Source organism: Hemitrygon akajei, chromosome 29, assembly GCF_048418815.1.
Source record: "Hemitrygon akajei chromosome 29, sHemAka1.3, whole genome shotgun sequence".
NCBI classification, from domain to species: domain Eukaryota; kingdom Metazoa; phylum Chordata; class Chondrichthyes; order Myliobatiformes; family Dasyatidae; genus Hemitrygon; species Hemitrygon akajei.
This window is the reverse complement of record NC_133152.1, coordinates 42,402,996-42,422,159: the sequence shown is the minus strand read 5'-3', so window position 1 is coordinate 42,422,159 and position 19,164 is coordinate 42,402,996. Positions and strand designations below refer to the sequence as shown.

The following is a 19,164-nucleotide window of genomic DNA, read 5'->3' as shown; positions in this document are numbered from 1 at the left end:
TATTAACGAGGATTCCAAAAGTTTCTTCAGATACATAAAATGTAAAAGAGAGGTGAGAGTGGATATCACACCACTGGAAAATGATGCCAGAGAGATGGTAATGAGGACAAGGAAATGGCAGATAAACTGAGTAAATATTTTGCATCAATCTTTGAGGCCTGATGTGGAGTACTGTGAGCAGTTTTGGGCCCCTGACTAAGAAAGGATGTACTGACATTGGAAAAGTTTTAAAGGAAAATGATTCCAGGATTGAAAGGTTTGTCATATGAGAAGCGTTTGATGGCTCTGGGCCTCTACTCACTGGAATTCAGAAGAGGGAGGGGGTAACTCGTTGAAACCTATCAGATGTTGGAAGGCCTTGATAGGGTGGATGTGGAGAGGATGTTTGCTGGGGTGGGAGAGTCTCAGAGGACACAGCCTCAGTATAGAGGGGCATCCTTTTAGAATGACGAGGAGGAGGAATTTCTTTAACCAGAGCGTGGTGAATCTGTGGAATTCTTTGCCACAAGCAGCTGTGGAGGCCAAGTCATTGGGTGTATTTAAGGCAGAGGTTGATAGATTCTTGATTGGTCAGGGCATGGAGGGATACGGGGAGAAGGCAGGAGACTGGGGCTGAGAGGGAAAATGGATCAGCCATAACAAAATGGTGGAGCAGGCCCAGTGGGCTGAATGGCCTAATTCTGCCCTAATGTCTTATGGTGTAAAAATCAGCCATGATGGAATAGCAGAGCCAACTCAATGGGCTGAATGGCCTAATTCTGCTCCTATGTCTTAAAGTTTTACCTGCTGGTTTCCCTCCAAACCAGCCACCAGCTTGGAAACATATCGGTGGCCCTTTATCAACAGTGGGAGTGAATCCTGGAGCTCCCTGCCCTACAGCATAGAGTGGGGGCATCTTCACCTGATGGTAATACAGCGGTTCCAGAGGCAGCTCACCACGTCCCCCCTCAAGAGCAATTAGTGATGGACAGTACAAATAACAGTGCTCAGTGAATTTTAGCAGAAACCCCTTGTTTTTAATTTAGCGGAATGTAAATTGAAAAGGCACTGTGTGATCAGAGGTGATGAGGATGGCCTGCCAGTGTAGCGTTTACCGCAGTGCTTTACGGTGCCAGCGATAAGGCTGGGGTTCAATTCCTGACGCTGACTGTGAGGAGTTTGCACGTTCTCCCCCATTGCCGCGTGGGTTTCCTCTGGGTGCCCTGGCCTCCTCCCATCGTCCAAGGACGTAAGGTTAGGGTTAGCGAGTTGTGGGCACGCTATACTGGTACCATCAGTGTGGCGATACTTGTGGTGCCAACATCCCAGCACAATCCTCGCTGATTTGATTTGACACGAGCCACGCATTTCTTTGCGTGTTTCGATGCACGTGTGACAAATGAAGGTAACCTCTGTTTAATCTTTAGAATCTTTTAACTTGCGTTTGAGGGGATCTAGTACGTCATCAAAGACTGGAGATGTACCATGGAGAGGATTCGGACTGGCTGCATCACCGACTGATATGGAGGCTCCGACGCCCAGGAGTGAAAAAGAGCTGCAGAGGGTAGTGGACCCCGATGGCTCCCTCATGGGCAAAAGCCTCCATATCATCGAGAACGGGCGGGGCCTCAAAAAGACACATCCGCCATTAAGGACCCTCACCATCTGGGACATGCCCTCTTTTTAATACCATCAAGGAGGAGGTACAGGAGCCTAAAGACACACACTCAACGTCTTAGGAACAGTTTCTTCAAGTCAAGTCACTTTTTATTGTCATTTCGACCATAACTGCTGGTACAGTGCACAGTAAAAACGAGGCAACATTTTTCAGGACCATGGTGTTACATGAAACAATACAAAAACTACACTGAACTACATAAAAACAACACAGAAAAAAACTACACTAGACTACAGACCTACCCAGGACTGCATAAAGTGCACAAAACAGTGCAGGCATTACAATAAATAGTAAACAAGACAATAGGCACAGTAGAGGGCAGTAAGTTGGTATCAGTCCAGTCTCTGGGTATTGAGGAGTCTGATGGCTTGGGGGAAGAAACTGTTACATAGTCTGGTCGTGAGAGCCCAAATGCTCTGGTGCCTTTTCCCAGATGGCAGGAGGGAGAAGAGTTTGTATGAGGGGTGCGTGGGGTCCTTCATAATGCTGTTTGCTTTGCGGATGCAGCGTGTAGTGTAAATGTCCGTGATGGCAGGAAGAGAGACCCTGATGATCTTCTCAGCTGACCTCACTATCCGCTGCAGGGTCTTGCGATCCGAGATGGTGCAATTTCTGAACCAGGCAGTGATGCAGCTGCTCAGGATGCTCTCGATACAACCCCTGTAGAATGTGGTGAGGATGGGGAGTGGGAGATGGACTTTTCTCAGCCTTTGCAGAAAGTAGAGACGCTGCTGGGCTTCCCCTCCATCATCAGATTTCTGAACAGTGTAGAATCACTACCTCACTATTTTCAAAGTTCAAAGTAAATTTATGTCACCATATACAACCCTGAGATTTGTTTTCTTGAAGGCGTACGCAGTAAATCCAAGAAACATAACAGAATCAGTGAAATACCGCACCCAACAGGACGGACAAACAACCAACGTGCAAAAGACAAAAGGCAGTGCAAATACAAAATAAATAATCATTAATATCGAGAACGTGAGATGAGTCCTTGAAAGCGAGCCCATGGGCTGTGGGTACAGTTCAGTGATGGGCAAGTTATCCTGTCTGGTTCAGGAGCCTGATGGTTGAGGGGTGATAACTGTTCCTGAACCCGGTGGTGTGGGTCCTGAGGCTCCTGTACCTCCTTCCTGATGGTCGAGGGGTGATAACTGTTCCTGAACCCGGTGGTGTGGGTCCTGAGGCTCCTGTACCTCCTTCCTGATGGTTGAGGGGTGATAACTGTTCCTGAACCCGGTGGTGTGGGTCCTGAGGCTCCTGTACCTCCTTCCTGATGGCAGCAGTGAGGCAAAAGGCAGGAGGTAAGATACTTCTGAATCAGGTTTATTAACACTGATATACGTCATGAAATTTGTGGCAGCAGTACATATTTCTATTAATTATAATAAAACATAAATAATGTTAAAAAATACGTGAGGTAGTGTTCATGGGTTCATGGGCTGTTCAGAAATCTCGTGGCAGAGAGGAAGGCCCTGAAGATCCCTACCACCTTCTCCATAATCTCTTTGGCCACAGGAGCATCAAGACTCTCTTTTTGCACTAATTATTTAGTTATATTTCTTATGCAACTTACAGTCGTTTTGCACGGTACGCTGCCACAAAGTGACGAATTTCAGTCAGTGACAATAGGCCTGATTCTGATTCATAGTTTGCAATTCCTGAAAATTAACGTTTTGTACTTGCCTGAACTGACACTCGGGTCCACTAGGGGGCGGCAGAAGCTCAGAAATGGCCGGTCTTGGGGCTGGACAAAACTGCAGACTCCAGCCATTCCTTGGCTATTGGCTTTGAAGGTGAGGACCTCAAACCTGACACAACGCTCGGGGACCCTGCTCTCCCGAATGTTTCTGAGTCAACAGCCCCCTACTGCTCTCTAAGCACTGGAGAGATTTTTATTCCAAGATTAGACCTTATTCGTGATAAATATGTGGGGATACATTTAGGAAATACTGAAATTGAAGATAAGATTGAAATTGGGCAGAGAAAAATTTACAAGGATGTTGCCAGGATCAGTGGACCTGAGATATAGGGAAAGGTTGAATAGGTTAGGACTTTATTCCCTGGAACGCAGAAGATTGAGAGGAGATTTGATAGAGATAGACAAAATTAAGAGGGGCATAGATAGGGTAGATAAGCAGGCTTTTTCCACTGAGGTTGGGTAAAACAGGAACTAGAGATCATGGGTTAAGGGTGAAAGGTGAAATGTTTAAGGAGAACTAGAGTGGGAACTTCTTCACTCAGAGGTTAGTGGGAGTGTGGAACGAGCTGTTAGCAGAAGTGGAGGAAGAAATTTGATGTAAACTTTGAAGAGAAATTTGGGTAGGTACATTGTGGGAGGGCTATGGAGGGCTATGGTCTGAGTGCAGGTTAATGGGACTCAGCAGAATAATGGTTTGGCATGGAGTAGACGGGCCAAAGGGCCTGCTTCTGTGATGTAGTGTTCGGGAGTCTCTATGGTTCTTTGCCATCAACGTTGTCTGCACAATATGGCACGAGAAAGCCTGCAGAGCTGGAAGTCCGAGCACCACACACAGAACGCTGGAGGAACTCAGCAGGACAGGCAGCATCTGTGGACAAGAGTACAGTCAACATTTCGAGCCGAGACCCTTTGAACTGACATCCCAAAGCAAGTAAAGTGAGCTGTTGAGTGTCCGGTCCCAGGCCACTATCCCAGACTGAAGGCACGATGTCATTCCGATGGGCAGGCCATGTGGCTCCAAGATCCATGACAGAGGCAACCTCTTGTGAAATGATTGCCAGCTTCCTCAAAAAGAGGCCAGCAGTCCCTGTGGTGTGTACTGGGAGATGAAGCTCATCCACGGACAGCTCGGGATCAGTGTCTGTGCCAGCAGGAGGCACGAGGGCTATTCTTAAAATTTTGGTACAACTGCTAGTCTATTTCAGAGGGCAGGATTCCTCCCTGTGGTAAACTATGTATACCTATCTGGACACGCCCCTCTGCTGACTGCTCCTGTGGCTCCTCCCACAGACCCCTGGATAAAGGCGATTGGGGCACTGCTCCTCCCTCAGACTTCGACACATGTCGTGCTTCCTTTTCGCTGTTAATAAAAGCCTATCATTCACTTCCAGTCTCCTAGAGTTATTGATGGTGCATCACTCCCCTAAAAACATCAGATGTTTTTTTAAAAATTCAAATTCACCTCCACCATGGTGGGATTTGAACTCGTGTCCCCAGCATATAACTGGGTCTCTGGATTACTGATCCAGTGGTAATTACCACTACACCAAAGCTCCCTGCTGGTGAGCCTGGAACTCAAGGTCCCATTACCGCTAGCCCGGTGGTCAACACTGAACATTCAAGCCCAAAGGTTGATGGGAAGTTGGGAAGCCAAAGCCGAGAGATTGGAATTTGGAGACCCACCCATGTGTCCAGTGCATGGATGGGTGGGTGGGAGAGCGGGAGGGAGGGGAGGGGTTTGTTTTGCTGTTGCTGTTTTGTTGCTTGTTGTGTTCTGTGTTGTTCTGCCGAGCATGGTGGGCGTGCTACGTTGGCAGCAGACTTGTGGGCTGCCCCCCAGCACATCTTTAGACTGAGGCTGTTGATGCAAATGTAGGTTTTGACGTACATGTAATAAATTAATCCAAATGTAAATTGGAATCGGAATCAGGTTTATTATCACTGACATCATGAAATTTATTATTTTGTAGCAGCAGTACAGTGCAAGGTATTTTAAGAATTACTATAAGTTACAATAAAAATAGATACTGTCGAAGAGGAATCACTATTGTGTTCATGGGTTAATGGACCATTCAGAAATCTGAAAGCGGTGGGTGGGGGGAAGCTGTTTCTAAATGGATGAGTGTGTGTCTTCAGGCTCAAAACAACTACAACACGTGAAACCAAAATTTAATACAGAATGCAAGAATTCTGAGTTTAAAATTTTTACTATTGTGTCACAAAATGTATATTTCTGATAATTTTCTTTATCAAATCTGTAACAGTTCAGATGGTGCAGAGATTACCAGCATCAAGAATGTGTCGCAGAAAGAATAAACTTAACAAGCCATCAAATGCTATAAATTTTAATTAAATTGAGAATGAAATGCGTTGTAATTTTATAAAACAGCGTTGGTTACAAGTTTAAAGTTGCATTGTTGCAAGATTGTTGGCACATTTACACAATATTTAATGGATATGCATAGTTAATGGGCTGTGAAATTGTGAAATTTCAACATTTTATATTAATTGATTTCTGGTCAACTGGAAACGTGTGAAAGGCTTTTCAGCGAGGTTAGAAACAAAACCAGGCACTGATGGGTTGCAGCTTACTGTGAGCCTGCTTTACATACACCGAGTGGCCACTTTATTAGATACACAAGTACACATGTTCATTAATGTAAATATCTAATCAGCCAATTATGAGGCAGCAACTCAATGTATAAGAGCATGCAGACATGGTCAAGAGGTTCAGTTGTTGTTCAGATCAAACATCAGAACAGGAAAGAAATGCAATCTAAGTGACTTTGACTGTAGAATGATTGCTGGTGCCAGATGGGGTGGCTCGAGTATCTCAGAAACTGCTGTTCTCCTGAGATTTTCACGCACAGCAATCTCTAGAGTTTACAGATTTTTATTTTTACTGCCTGTTATGTCGCTGGCATTTAGGGTGGCAGTGAAGGTCCTCCATCTCTGACAATGTTCAGGGCTTGCTTCATTGTGTCAGTAACTTGCTTTCGGTTTTCACTACTGTCAGTCAGGAAAATCCCAGGTGGAGACTCAGGAATACCGTCGCACTCAGATGCAGAAGGATTCTTCTTTGCTGCTTCTGTAACAGTTTTGTTTGACCAGTCAGGGTTGTTGGCCCTGAGCTGAGCCCCCGAACCTGGAGGACCGGTGGACCACTCTTAGTCTGACCTCTACCCTTTGACCTGTTTGGCATAGGTGACCCTATCAAGAGCCAAAGAGTAAGGCCCTGACTCTAGCCAACATAGCTCTCTGGGTCATTGAGGCACACAAGACTCCAAACCACGAGAAGGTTGTGGTCCTCCAGGAGGGGAGTTTTCACAGAATAGTGCAAAAAAACAAAAGAAAACTTTCAGTGAGCGGCAGTTCTGTGGGTGAAAACACTTTGCTAATGAGAGAGGTCAGGGGAGAATGGCCAGACTGGGTTCAAGCTGACAGGAAGGTGACAGTAATTCAAACAACCATGTGTCACAATAGTGGTGTGCAGAAGAGCATCTCTGTCAAACCTTGAAGTGGACGGGCTACAGCAGTAGAGGTTCACAGTGGGGTCCTCTCCTGTGGTCACTTTATTGGGTACACTCCTGTACTTAATAAACTGTTCACTGAGTGAAAATAGATTACAGAACAATACAGTACAGGTCAGTACAGCGCACAATGTTGTACCAAACTTCTATTTTATCTAGACAGACAGTACGGTAACAGGCCCTTCCAGCCCAACAAGCCTATGCCGCCCAATTATGGAGTCATAGAGCTGAAACAGTCCCTTCAGCCCATTCAATTCATGCCAAACCATTAATCTGTTGGGTCCCATTGACCATAGCTATCCATATGTCTCCCATCCATCTGCCTACCCAAATTCCCCTTAAATGTTGAAATTGAACCCACATCCACCACTTTGCTGGCATCTTGGTTCATACTCTCGCCACCCTCTGAATGAAGAAGCTCCCCCTCATGTTCCTTTCCAGCATTTCACCTTTCACCCTTAACCCATGACCTCTAGTTGTAGTCTCCCTCAACCTCAGTGGAAAAAGCCTGCTTGCATTTACCCTTTCTATGCTCCTCATAATTTTGTATGCCTCTATCAAATCTCCCCTCAGTCTTCTGTGTTCTAGGGAATAAAGTCCTCACCTTTCTCCATACTGTAGCTCTGGTCCACAAGTCCCAGCAATATCTTTGTAAATTTTCTCTGCGTTCTTTCAATCTTTCTTACATCTTTCCTGTAGGTAGGTGACCGAAACTGCACGCAATACTCCAAATTAGATCTCACCAATGTCTTAAACAACTTCAGCATAACAAACCAACTCCTGTACCCAATACCTTGTTTATGAGGCCACTGTTCCAAAAGCTTTATTTATGACCCTATCTACATGTGATGCCACAATTCTGGTCTGCGTTTACAGATCCCACTGTTCTAATTCACTCCTCAGTGCCCCACCGTTCACCGTGTAAGAACTACCCTGCTGGCCCTCTCAAAGTGCAACATCTCTGCATTAAATTCCATCTGCCACTTTTCAGCCCGCTTGGTGTCATCCACAAATGCACCAATCCAGTTTACCACATTATCATCCAGGTCGTTGGTATAGATGACAAGCAACAACAGACCCAACACCAATCCCTGCAGCACACCTCTAGTCGCAGGCCTCCATTCAGAGAGGCGACCATCTACAACCGCTCTCTGGCTTCTTATGCAAAGCCAATGTCTAATTCCATTTTCTACCTCATATTGAATGCCAAGTGAATTGAACCTTCTTGGCCACCCTCCTATGTGGGACCTTGTCAAAGTCCATATAGACAACATCCACTGCCTCGTCTTCATCAATTTTCCTGGTAATTTTCTCGAAAAACTCTATAAGATCGGTTAGGCACGACTTATCACACACAAAGCCACATCGACTTCCCTAATCAGTCCCTGTCTATCCAAATACTCATATTTCCAGCCCCTTTGAATATCTTACAATAACTTTCCCACCACTGATGTCAGATTATTTGTGATTAATCTGCATGTTTTTGGAATACCAAAGGAAACCCACATGGTCACTGGGAGAATGTACAAACTCTTGAAGACAGCAGTGGGGATTGAAACTTGGTCACTGGTGTTGTAATAGCGTTAACCTACTCTAAGATCAATCTAACCCTTCCCTCCTACATAGTCCTCCATTTTTCTCTCATTCATTTGCCTATCTAAGAGTCTCTTAAATGCCCCTAATGTATCTTCCTCTACCACTACCCCTGGCTGTGCATTCCACCCAGTCTGATGTAAAAATCTTACTTCTGACATCCACTCTAGACTCTCCTCCAATCACCTGAAAATTATGCTTGCACAATGTCCTCCCCAGACTGCAGCAGATACATTAGAGGCATCTAACACAAATAGAAGTGAGCTGGAAGTGCAGTCATAACCCAGCAGAGGGTGATCGCAGACCTGCGTCAGCTAGTGAATCCAGCCCGGCAGTCTCCCAGATGCTTGATTGTGCATACTGTACATTAATCAGCCATTCGTAAGCTGGGGGGTAGCTGTACTGGTAACAAATAACCCCCACTCCCAAAATGTTCCAGGTAGAGATTCCAAAATCAAGGTGTAGGTATCAGAGAGCAGTCAGTGGTGCTAACTGTGGTTCAGTGGGTAGCATTCTTACCTGAAGTCTGAAGGTCGCAGGTTCAAGTCCCACGCAGATTGATAGGTTGTCCATCCAGGTTGACAGGGTTGTCCATCCAGGTTGACGGGGTTGTCCATGCAAGTTGACAGGGTTTCTATGCAGGTTAATAGTGTTGTACTTCTCAAGTTGACAGGGTTGTCTATGCAGGTTAATAGTGTTGTACTGCTCAAGTTGACAGGGTTGTCCATCCAGGTTGACAGGGTTGTCCATGCAGGTTAATAGTGTTGTACTGCTCAAGTTGACAGGGTTGTCCATCTAGGTTGACAGGGTTGTCTATGCAAGTTGGTAGGTTGTCCATGCGGGTTAATAGGGTTGTCCATCCAGGTTGACTAGATGTGACTTCATAGAGGTGTACATGATAAGAGGCATAGATTAGGTGAACAGCCAGAGTTCTTCTCCCATAGTGCAAAAGGCATTGGGAAGAAAGTACAGGGGAGATCTTGGAATAGGTTAAAGGGTCAGCATAACATTGTGGGCTGAAGGGCCTGTACTGTGCTGAATTGTTCTGTGATCTATGTTCTAACAGAAAATAATCAGTGGGTTAGCCATGGCTCAGACAGAAAGTAACATTTCTGCCTGAAATCTGAAGGTCATGGGTTCAAGTCCCATTGCAGGAAATTGCAAACAAATTCTATGTTGAGGTTCCAGAAGAGAACTGAGTATCCTGGACAGTGAGAGCTGGAAGATTAAATGAGGACACCCACGTTCAACCCCCAGTGGGCTAAAATATTCCAGTTAAAGATCCAGGATCAGCTTTATTTGCCACATACGTTTACACATAATAGGAATTTGCTGGGGTGCGCTGGCCGGGGAACCAGTAAAACTGCAACATTCAACAATTATGAGTAATAAATAAAATTAAAGTTATAAGTTAAGTTGTGAATATGGAATAAAATATGCATAAATACAAAAACACTAGCATGTGAGGTGAGAGCCTCTGTCGCTCAGAGTCAACCACGGATATTGTGTCCGAGATACACAAGCCTGCGTGATACGATATGCGGAGCAAGCTCCCCGTCTCCACGCATCTGATCAACCCAAAGAAACGGCAGAGGCTGATACAGTTTGGTACCAACAGCGTCACAAGAGTTGCCAGTCAGCACTGAATTCAACGTAGGACTGCCTTAGGGACTCCAGCTCCAGAATTTTCCTCAGGGTTTACTCCAGAAGCCGTCCCCATGAGTGAGTTTAGCCACAAGGCAGCGGAGGTTTGAGATCAGAGTTTTCTTTCTTCACTAGCATGTATTTACAATATAAACAGTACTAGAGTCATGGAGAAATACAGCCCAGAAACAGGCTGTTCAGCCCATCTAGTCCATGCTGGAACCATTTAAACTGCCTATTCCCATCAACCTGCACCAGGACCATAGCCCTCCATACTACTACTATCCATGCACCCATCCAAACCTTGCTTAAATGTTGAAACCGAGCTTGCATGTACCACTTGTGCTGGCAGCCCGTTCCACACTCTCACGGCCCTCTGAATGAAGAAGTTTTCCCTCATGTTCCCCTCAAACTTTTCACCTTTCACCCCTAACCCTGGACTTCAGGTTGCAGTCCCACCTAACCTCAGTGGAGAAAGCCTGCTTGCATTTACCCTATCTATACCTCTCATCATTTTGTACACCTCTTTCAAATGTCCCCTCACTCTTTTACATTCTAAGGAATAAAGTCGTAACCTATTCAATCTTTCCTCATAACTCAGGTCCTCCAGACCCGGCGACATCCTTGTGAATCTCCTCCGCGCTCTTTCAACATTACTTACATCTTCCCCGTAGGTCGGTGACCAAGATGGCACACAATACTCCAAATTGGGCCTCCATTGTAAGGAGTGGTTTAAAATGTGCAGTGACAGGGTAGCGCTGGGGAAGGGGGTAAATAGAACGGTGCATCACATTAACCGCCTGGGGGAAGAAACTTCTGATATGGTGTGAAGCTTTTGTTCTGGTGGCCCTATAGCGCTTTCCGGAAGGGAAAGGCGGTTTGCAGGGTGGGTAGTGTCACTGTGCTTCTCAGTGAATGATACTCCATTCGAGTCTTGTATTAAAATAAAGGTCCTCCCCCTCTCACTCCAACAGAAGATCATTGGACTAGTTGGAGGAAGTTCTGCTTGCCTCTTCCCCCGTCATTACTTATCCTTTCAACTGCATGCTCATGATCACGATCCCGTTTGCGGAACTTAGAAAAGCAGAACTTAACCTGGGTACTAAATTGTTTATAATGCTTCTGAGTTGTTGATAGAAATCGCTGCCCGGAGTGACCGTTATGAAAGGTAGCTGTGAAACTGCAGGCTTTTTGAGGCAAATAGCTTGAGTCGGAGGGTGCTGAATCAGTGGAATTATTTGGCCCAGATGGCTGTGGAGGCCAAGTCATTGGGTATATTTAAAGCAGAAGTTGACAGGCTCTTGATTAGTCAGGGTGTCAAAGGTTATGAGGAGAAGGCAGGAGAATAGGGGTTGGGAGGGATAATAAATCAGCCATGATGGAATGGTGGAGCAGACTCGATGGGCTGAATGACCTAACTCTGCTCCGAAGTCTTCGGGTCTATTTCAAACTTTGAGTAAATAGAACTATAAATCCATCAAGCTCTGAAATTTACACATTTGCCCCTTAATTTTCATTTGGCATTTACCATCGGGCAGGACACACCACCAGATTCAAGAACAGCTACTTCCCTTCATCCACCTGGTTCTTGAAGCAGTCAGCACAGCCTAAGCACTGCCTCTGTATAAGAACACCGTGGCCACTTTGATCACTAAAATAGAAAACAACACACACACACACACACACACACACATGCACAAAGTGCCGGAGGAACTCAGCAGGTCAGGCAGCATCTGTGGAGAGGACGTTTCAAGCTGAGACCCTCCATCAGGATTGTAAAGGAAGAGTGAAGAAGCCAGAGTAAGAAGTTGGGGTTGGGAAGGGGTGCAAGCTGGCAGGTGATAGGTCAAGCCAGGTGAGGGTCAAAGGTAGGTGGGCGGGGTGGGAAGAGGGTGAATTTAAAAGCTGGAATATGATAGGTGGAAAAAGGTAAAAGGCTGAAGAAGAAGGAATCTGATAGGAGAGGAGAGTGGATCATGGGGAAAAAGGAAAGGAGGAGGGAATCAGCGGGAGGTGATCGGCAGGTGAGGAGAAGGGAGGGATAAGAAGGGAACCAGAATAGAGAACGGAAATAGGGAGAGAACGGGAAGGGAGGAGAAATTAGAAACCAAAATAGACTCTTTTTTGGTTCTAATTGTGTTCTTTCTTGCAAAAATTGTGTGCAATTTTTGCCTACTGTATGAATGCTAGTTATCTGAAGCTACGTGCCTGTGATGCTGCTGCGAATAAGTTGAAACTACAGCCATGTACTTGTGGAAATGAAAATAAACACGACTTGGACTTTCACTTTGATTGGTACCAGCCAAAACCTGGCATGAAGTTAATCCCTCTCCCCATCTCTTCATCCTCAGTGCTTTCCGCTACACCTTTTCCAGGCTCTTTGTAAAAATTATTAAATAATTTTATGTCCTTACATGGACGTGAGCAAACAACGAATTTTAAAAAATCATTTTAACATGGAAAAATGCACAAAAAAGGAAAATTCCACTGGTGTTTCCTTGAATTCAAATTCCTCAGTTCTGACCAGCACCAAATGGTGGTAAGCTGGTGATAGATTGAGGCTTACATTTACCTCTTCCAGCTGGATAAAAAATATGATGAATAACAATTGAAAAATAATAATGATGAACTGAACAGAAACAATTGTATTTGATGTAACTTCACAAGGAGACGCTGAGTATTTTTAGTATTTCTTTCAATTCTTCTACTTCTTATCCCTACTGGGGCATAGACTGCTGACAGCTGCTCACCAGCATCCCCGGTCCTGGGCCGGTCTCTCAAGTTGTCCCCTGGTCTAGCCCATCTGCGTCCACAACTGTCCGTGTTTTCTTGCCGTCATGTGCCGAGCAGTCACCATTCCAAGCATTCAGACAGAATAGTGAGAGAGGATGGGGACATGCCAAATTTCTTCACCACCTGAGGAGGTGGACGTGTTGGTGAGCTTTTTTGGCTGTCACATCAGCGTAGCCGGACAAACGTCGAGCAAAGACAAGACTCCCGGGAGCCAAAAATATAATAGTGGAAGCGAGGAGGTGGAAGTGAGGAGAGGTATTTGTGTGTGTCCACAGGACCTGGGCTGTCTGGAACCTCACTGTAGCCCCACGTCTGAACTTTGCTCTGCTTTCATCATTTGGAAACTCAGGCCCTTTCAAAGTTCACAGTAAACTTATTATCACTGTACGTACACGGCACCATATACCACCCTGAGGCTCATTTAAGCTCTGACCTTGTTACTCTGTCCTGAGTGCGATGTGATGGTGAACTAAAAGAACAAAGGAGGCTGTACTATCTTCTTTCGGAAGGGAAACTCAGAGTGGCACCTTGAAGATTGAGGCTGTCATATAACAATTACAGCACGGAAACAGGCCATCTCGGCCCTCCTAGTCCGTGCTGAACGCTTACTCTCACCTAGTCCCACTGACCTGCACTCAGCCCATTCCTTTCCTGTCCATATACCTATCCAATTTTACTTTAAATGACAATACCGAACCTGCCTCTACCACTTCTACTGGAAGCTCGGTCCTCTCATTGACCACACCATCCTCCACTGGGAATACGTGAACACCTCATAACCCTCTGGTTGACTCTAAATCCCTTCATAAATCAATGTATTGAATGCTGGAGTTGGGATGTTATGTTGAAGTTGCATTAGACATTGGTGAGGCTTAATTTGGAGTATTGAGTACGGTTCTGGTCATTTACCTATGGAAGCTCAAGACCTCAAACCTGACATAAAGCTCGGCCTCTTTGCTCTCCTGAATCCTTCTGAGACAGCAGCCACCAACTGCACTCAAAGCACTGGAGAGATTTTTTTATTCCAAAAATAGACTTCATTCATGATAAAAAAAATAAATAACTGGAGATGCCTCCAAAAATATGTCAATAAGATTGAAATATGGCAGGGAAGATTTACAAGGACGTTGCTGGGATTCAAGGACCTGAGTTCTAGGGAAAGGTTGAATAGGTTATAACTTTATTCCCTTGAGTGTAAGAGAATGAGGTGAGATTTGATAGAGGTGTACAAGATGATGAGGTGGAAAGATAGGGTTAATGCAAGCAGGTTAGGTAGGACTAGAACTAGAGGTCATAGGTTAAGATGAAAGGTGAAATGTTAAAGGGGAACATGAGGGAACTTCTTCACTCGGAGGGTGGTGAGTGTGTGGAACGAGCTGCCAGCGGGAAGTGGTGGATTTGGGTTTGATCTCAACATTTGAGAAATTTGGATAAATACATGGATGAGAGGGGTATGGAGGGCAATAGACCAGATGCAAATGGATGGGACAAGGACAGTTTAATGGTTCGGCAGTGCTGAAGTCCTCCATGACTCTGTGTCTCTATGAAAAGAGCAAGTGGCTGTCATCAGACTGCACACAGAGTTCACGGGTGAGACGAAGATAATTTTTACTTTGGTGTGTGAAACACTTCTTTCCATACCCGAGTGTGGGACGTATTGATCTTCTATGCCAAGGTCTGAGAAAGAAGTAATTCTCCGGAGAGGCTTCATTGACCAGAAGGAGCAGGGAAACTCAATTCCAACAGGGTCCTCCTGAAAAGAAAACGCCTCAACATGGTCTTGCCGTAATCAATACCTTGCTTTGCCAGGGAGCCAAGCACAGGATCTCATAGGTGGCGCAACAGGGTAGCAGTTAGCGTAACACAATTACATTGCCAGTGACCCAGGTTCCATTCCAATTGCTGTCTGCTAGGAGCTTGTGCGTTCTCCCCCAGACCGTATGGATGTCCTCCAGGTGCACTGGTTTCCTCCCAAAGTCCAAGGACGTACGGGTTAGTGGGTTAATTGTTCACACGGAATGGCTCATTGGGCCAAAGGGCATGCTGTATCTTTAAGTCAAAAACAATTAAGATATGGCAATTCCATCCCCCTCCTTTTAGATGGTATAATTGTTCAGATAAGAGATTGCCAGAACGTCCACACAAGCAGCACGGTGGCAGGTACCGCTGCCTGTCAGACTCTCCGCCTGATCCGCTCTGCAGTCTCCATTAGCCGCACCCCGAAACGATGTCGATGGTCTCCGGGACCCCGCAAGAGCACTCACATCGGACAATCGGATAAGACTCCAACAAGGCATGCCCTACCCTAAGTCCACCAGGAAAGGGTTCTTGGCTTCTTTACCGGAAGGCAATAGGACAGTTTAGATGAGAGTGACAAGTAGATCCAAGAGGTAACGAGTATCAAGCCCACAATATCCATGGACTAGAGATCCATGAGGGCTGACGGAGAAGGAAACAGGACTAAAGGCACCTGTGACCAAGGAACAGATGGGGCAGGGAGGGACTGCAACATGACTGGAAACTCAATGTGGCTGCATCTAACCCGGGCTAACGGCTGAGAGTGAAGTTTATCACAGATACAACACAAAAGTTTTAATTCTATTAGACACTGGATGGCATTGGTATTGATTATATTAGACAGTGGGTGAGGGGTATTAATTATATCAGACACCGTATGAGAGTATTGATCTTATCAGTCACTGTGTGAAGGTATTGATCATATCTGTGACTGTGTGAAGGTATTGATCATATCCATGACTTTGTGAAGGTATTGATTATATCAAACATTTGGTGGGGGTATTAATTTTATCAGGCACTGTGTAACAGTATTGATCATATTAGTCACTGTGTGATTGATCATATCTGTGACTGTGTGAGGGTATTTACTATATCAGACAGTGGGTAAGGGGTGTCAAAAATATCAGACAGTGGGTGGGGGATATCAATTTATATCATTTATTATAAATGTACAAACTATTTATTATAAATTACTATAAATTGCACATTTTGATGGAGATGCAACATAAAGAATTTTACTCCTCATGTATATGAAGGATTTAAGTAATAAAGTCAATTCAATTAAATTATATCAGACAGTGGGTGAGGGATATCAATTAGATCAGATACTGTGTAAGGGTGTTGATTAAATCAGACAGTGGGTAAGGGTATTGATTATATCAGTCGTTGTGTGAGGGTATTGATTATATTAAATAGTCAGTGAGGGGCATTCATTATTTCAGACACTATGAGGATATTGATCATATTGGTCACCTGTGTGAGGGTATTGATCATATCAGTCATTTTGTGTTAGTGGTATTGATTATATGAGACAGTCAGTGAGAGGTATTAATTATATCAGACGCTGTGTGAGGGGTGGTGATTCTACGGGACACCCGGAGAGGAGTGGGGATTATATCAGACAGTGGGAGAGGGGTGGGGTGGTGATTGTATCACACAGCGGGAAAGGGGAGGTATTTCTATTGGACACCAGGAGAGGAGAGGTGATTATCACAGACAATTGCGGGTGGGGTGTTGATTCGATCACACATTGGGAGAGGGATGGCGATGGTATCGGACAGTGGGAGAGGGATGGAGATCCTATCGCGCACTGGGAGACGGTGGTGATTCTACGGGATATTGATGAGGGATACTGAGTCCGGGTGCGGGTGCCTCTGTCTGAGACACTCCTGTCTGCACCGCGGCCAGTCTCTGTGTCTCCACACTGCGCTCTGTTGACCCGCTCGTTCCGTGCGAGCGGCACTTCCGCTTTTCAAGGCAGTGGCCTCCATCTTTCCTCCCTCTCTGTCTGTCTGTCTGTGCCCTGTCTTCACTGAAGCAGCGGCGGGTCGTTGTGCAGCTCCGGGCGGCGAATGGGGAAGGCGGGAGGGGGAAGAGCGGCGAGCGGAGCGGCGCAGTTGTCACGTTCAGTGGGCGATGTGAGAGGGGAACTGCCCTGAATCCTCGACCGCCGGCTGCACATCCTTTCTTCACAATGCTGGTGATGTATAACCATCTAACAATATCCAATGCGTATTTCTTGTTGTTACACCACAGTGTTACAATGTAACTAAAGGAAACCACCGTGTTTACTTCATACCAGACATTGGACGGTGGGTGCCGCCAGTACCAATCTGAGTGAGGCGTTTTTTTCTGTCATCTGTTCATAGTTTTTATGCGTGTGCGTCTAATTTTTCTTAAGTGATTTAGTGTTTCGTTTGCTTCAGTAGGTGACAATTTAAAATCCTGATTGAATCTGGTATGGATTTGGCCCACACATTGGAGTGACATGACATTACCAGTCAATTCGTGGTTCTGTCAGTGTTGACCTAGTAAATATTGTTGTAGTAATAGACATAACGCCTCGTTGTGTGTGTGTGTGTTGATACATCACTTGGTTCGGTGTACCAAGTAGACGTAGATTGAACCTGACATTGAATGCCTGCGTTCAACTTGTTCCCAATGTCAAATCTTAAACCGTAAGCTAGCTCACTTGATAATTTGTCTACATGCTCGTCTGCCTTTAGTGGTGGCATTAGTGACCTAGGCCCTCTTCACCTGACATTCTGCCGCAAGACTTAGATGGTTTTTGTTCGTAATGTAATTATTTATTACTGGAGTGGGTTGAATGTATAATAAATGCATTTTTTTTGTTTAAAAGGAGGTTGAGAAATACCTGTTTCAGATTATCTACGATTTTTCTAACATGGAATATTTTGTTACCATGGATAGGGAGCCCCTTGGCCTCTTTTTAAGAGCTAATAGGTCATCTGATCTGAGTTTTACCTGTAATAAAGCCATTAACTCTCCCAGAACAGTTACATACCCACTAAATAGAACGCAGTCCCTGAAATGAAGTCTGGTATCACTTGCGCTCTTTCCTGAAGACAGGCAGGTGAACCAACACTAAAGCTACAAGACCTATCATAATAACATGAAGAAGATTTCATCAGTACAATATTAGATGTTATCTTGTCTGCTAGTGAACTATGTTATTGTTTTATAGTAGTTGACCCCATAAATGTCAATGTGTGATTAAATGAGATAAGGTAGAGATGCAGAGGAAAAAGTACTGTGAGTCTGGGACATTGCATTTTCAATACTTATATTAAAATTCATATTGTAGACCTTATTGCATTTAGTTTTGGTGATTCTTCCCTCTGCAGTTTCATTTCTTCCTTAGATGTTAGTCATAGAAACAGTACAGCGCAGTAACAGGCCCTTCTGCCCATCTAGTCCTTGCTGAACCTTTTAAACTGCCTAAACACATCTACCTGCACCGGGACCATAGTCCTCCATATCCCTGTCATCGATGTAACTATCCGAACTTCTCTAAAATGTTGAAATTGAGCTTGCATGCACCATTTGCGCTGGCATCTCATTCCACACTCTCATGACTCTCTGGGTGAAGAAGTTTCTACTCGTATTCCCATTAATCTTTACACCTTTCACCCTTAACCCATGACCTCTAGTTGTAGTCCCACCCAACCTCAGTGGAAAAAAGCCGGCTTGCATTTACTACCTCTATACCTCTCATCATTTTGTATAACTCTATCAAACCTCCCCTTATTCTCCTACACTCCAGGGAATAAAGTCCTAACCTATTCAATCATTCCTTTGATACTGTGTGGAAGTTGAGAATTACCTCGGTTTTTCACTATGTGCTTTATTTTAATTAAAGAGAGTTACAAGGTCTTCACTATGTGAGTCTTAGGATTGCAGTATGGGAATGAAACACAAAATAATATCTTGTGCTTTAATTTTAATCTCTATGTCCAGTGATACAACTTGCTTTCAAGGAAAAAGATAAGCTTCTGCTTGTAAGATATTTATTGCTTTAATAAGCTTCCATTTCTCTCATTCTGGGATTGTTCCCTATGTTTGATCCCTGACCTGGGGTATTGCAGTCAACTTTACTGCTGGGGTCAAAGGTGGATGGGTCACCAAGCAGAGCATCTACTGCCTGGATATCCTGGGTTACGAGAATGGGTAACAGTTTGTCAAATGGGATATAATGTGGCGAAACATGAGGTCGCCATTCAAAGTGTAAAATTTTGTTTAAAAACAAAACAATATTGCAGAGTATGTTGTACGTTGTATGTTTTGCCAACCATTTAAGCTACTCCAAGTTCAATCTGACCTTTCCCTCCTACATAGCCCTCCATTTTTTTCTCTCATCAATGTGACTATCTAAGAGTCTCTTAAATGTCCTTAATGTAGGGGTTCCCACTGATCCCTTGGTTAGCAGT

General features: G+C 44.8%; 1 protein-coding gene across 5 annotated transcripts in view; it reads left to right on the top strand.

Annotated features, from left to right (window-relative positions):
* Positions 1-16,499: 16,499 nt before the first annotated feature.
* pik3cd (phosphatidylinositol-4,5-bisphosphate 3-kinase, catalytic subunit delta) overlaps positions 16,500-19,164 on the top strand; it is a 250,545-nt gene continuing 247,880 nt past the window's right edge. For 4 of the 5 annotated variants that reach the window (XM_073032256.1, XM_073032257.1, XM_073032250.1 and 1 more), the window contains exon 1: positions 16,500-16,916. The gene's annotated coding sequence lies outside the window, so the exon portion shown is untranslated. Of the gene's footprint in view, positions 16,917-17,007; positions 17,029-19,164 lie in introns of those variants that run through there. The other variant, XM_073032253.1, reaches the window with a different exon arrangement.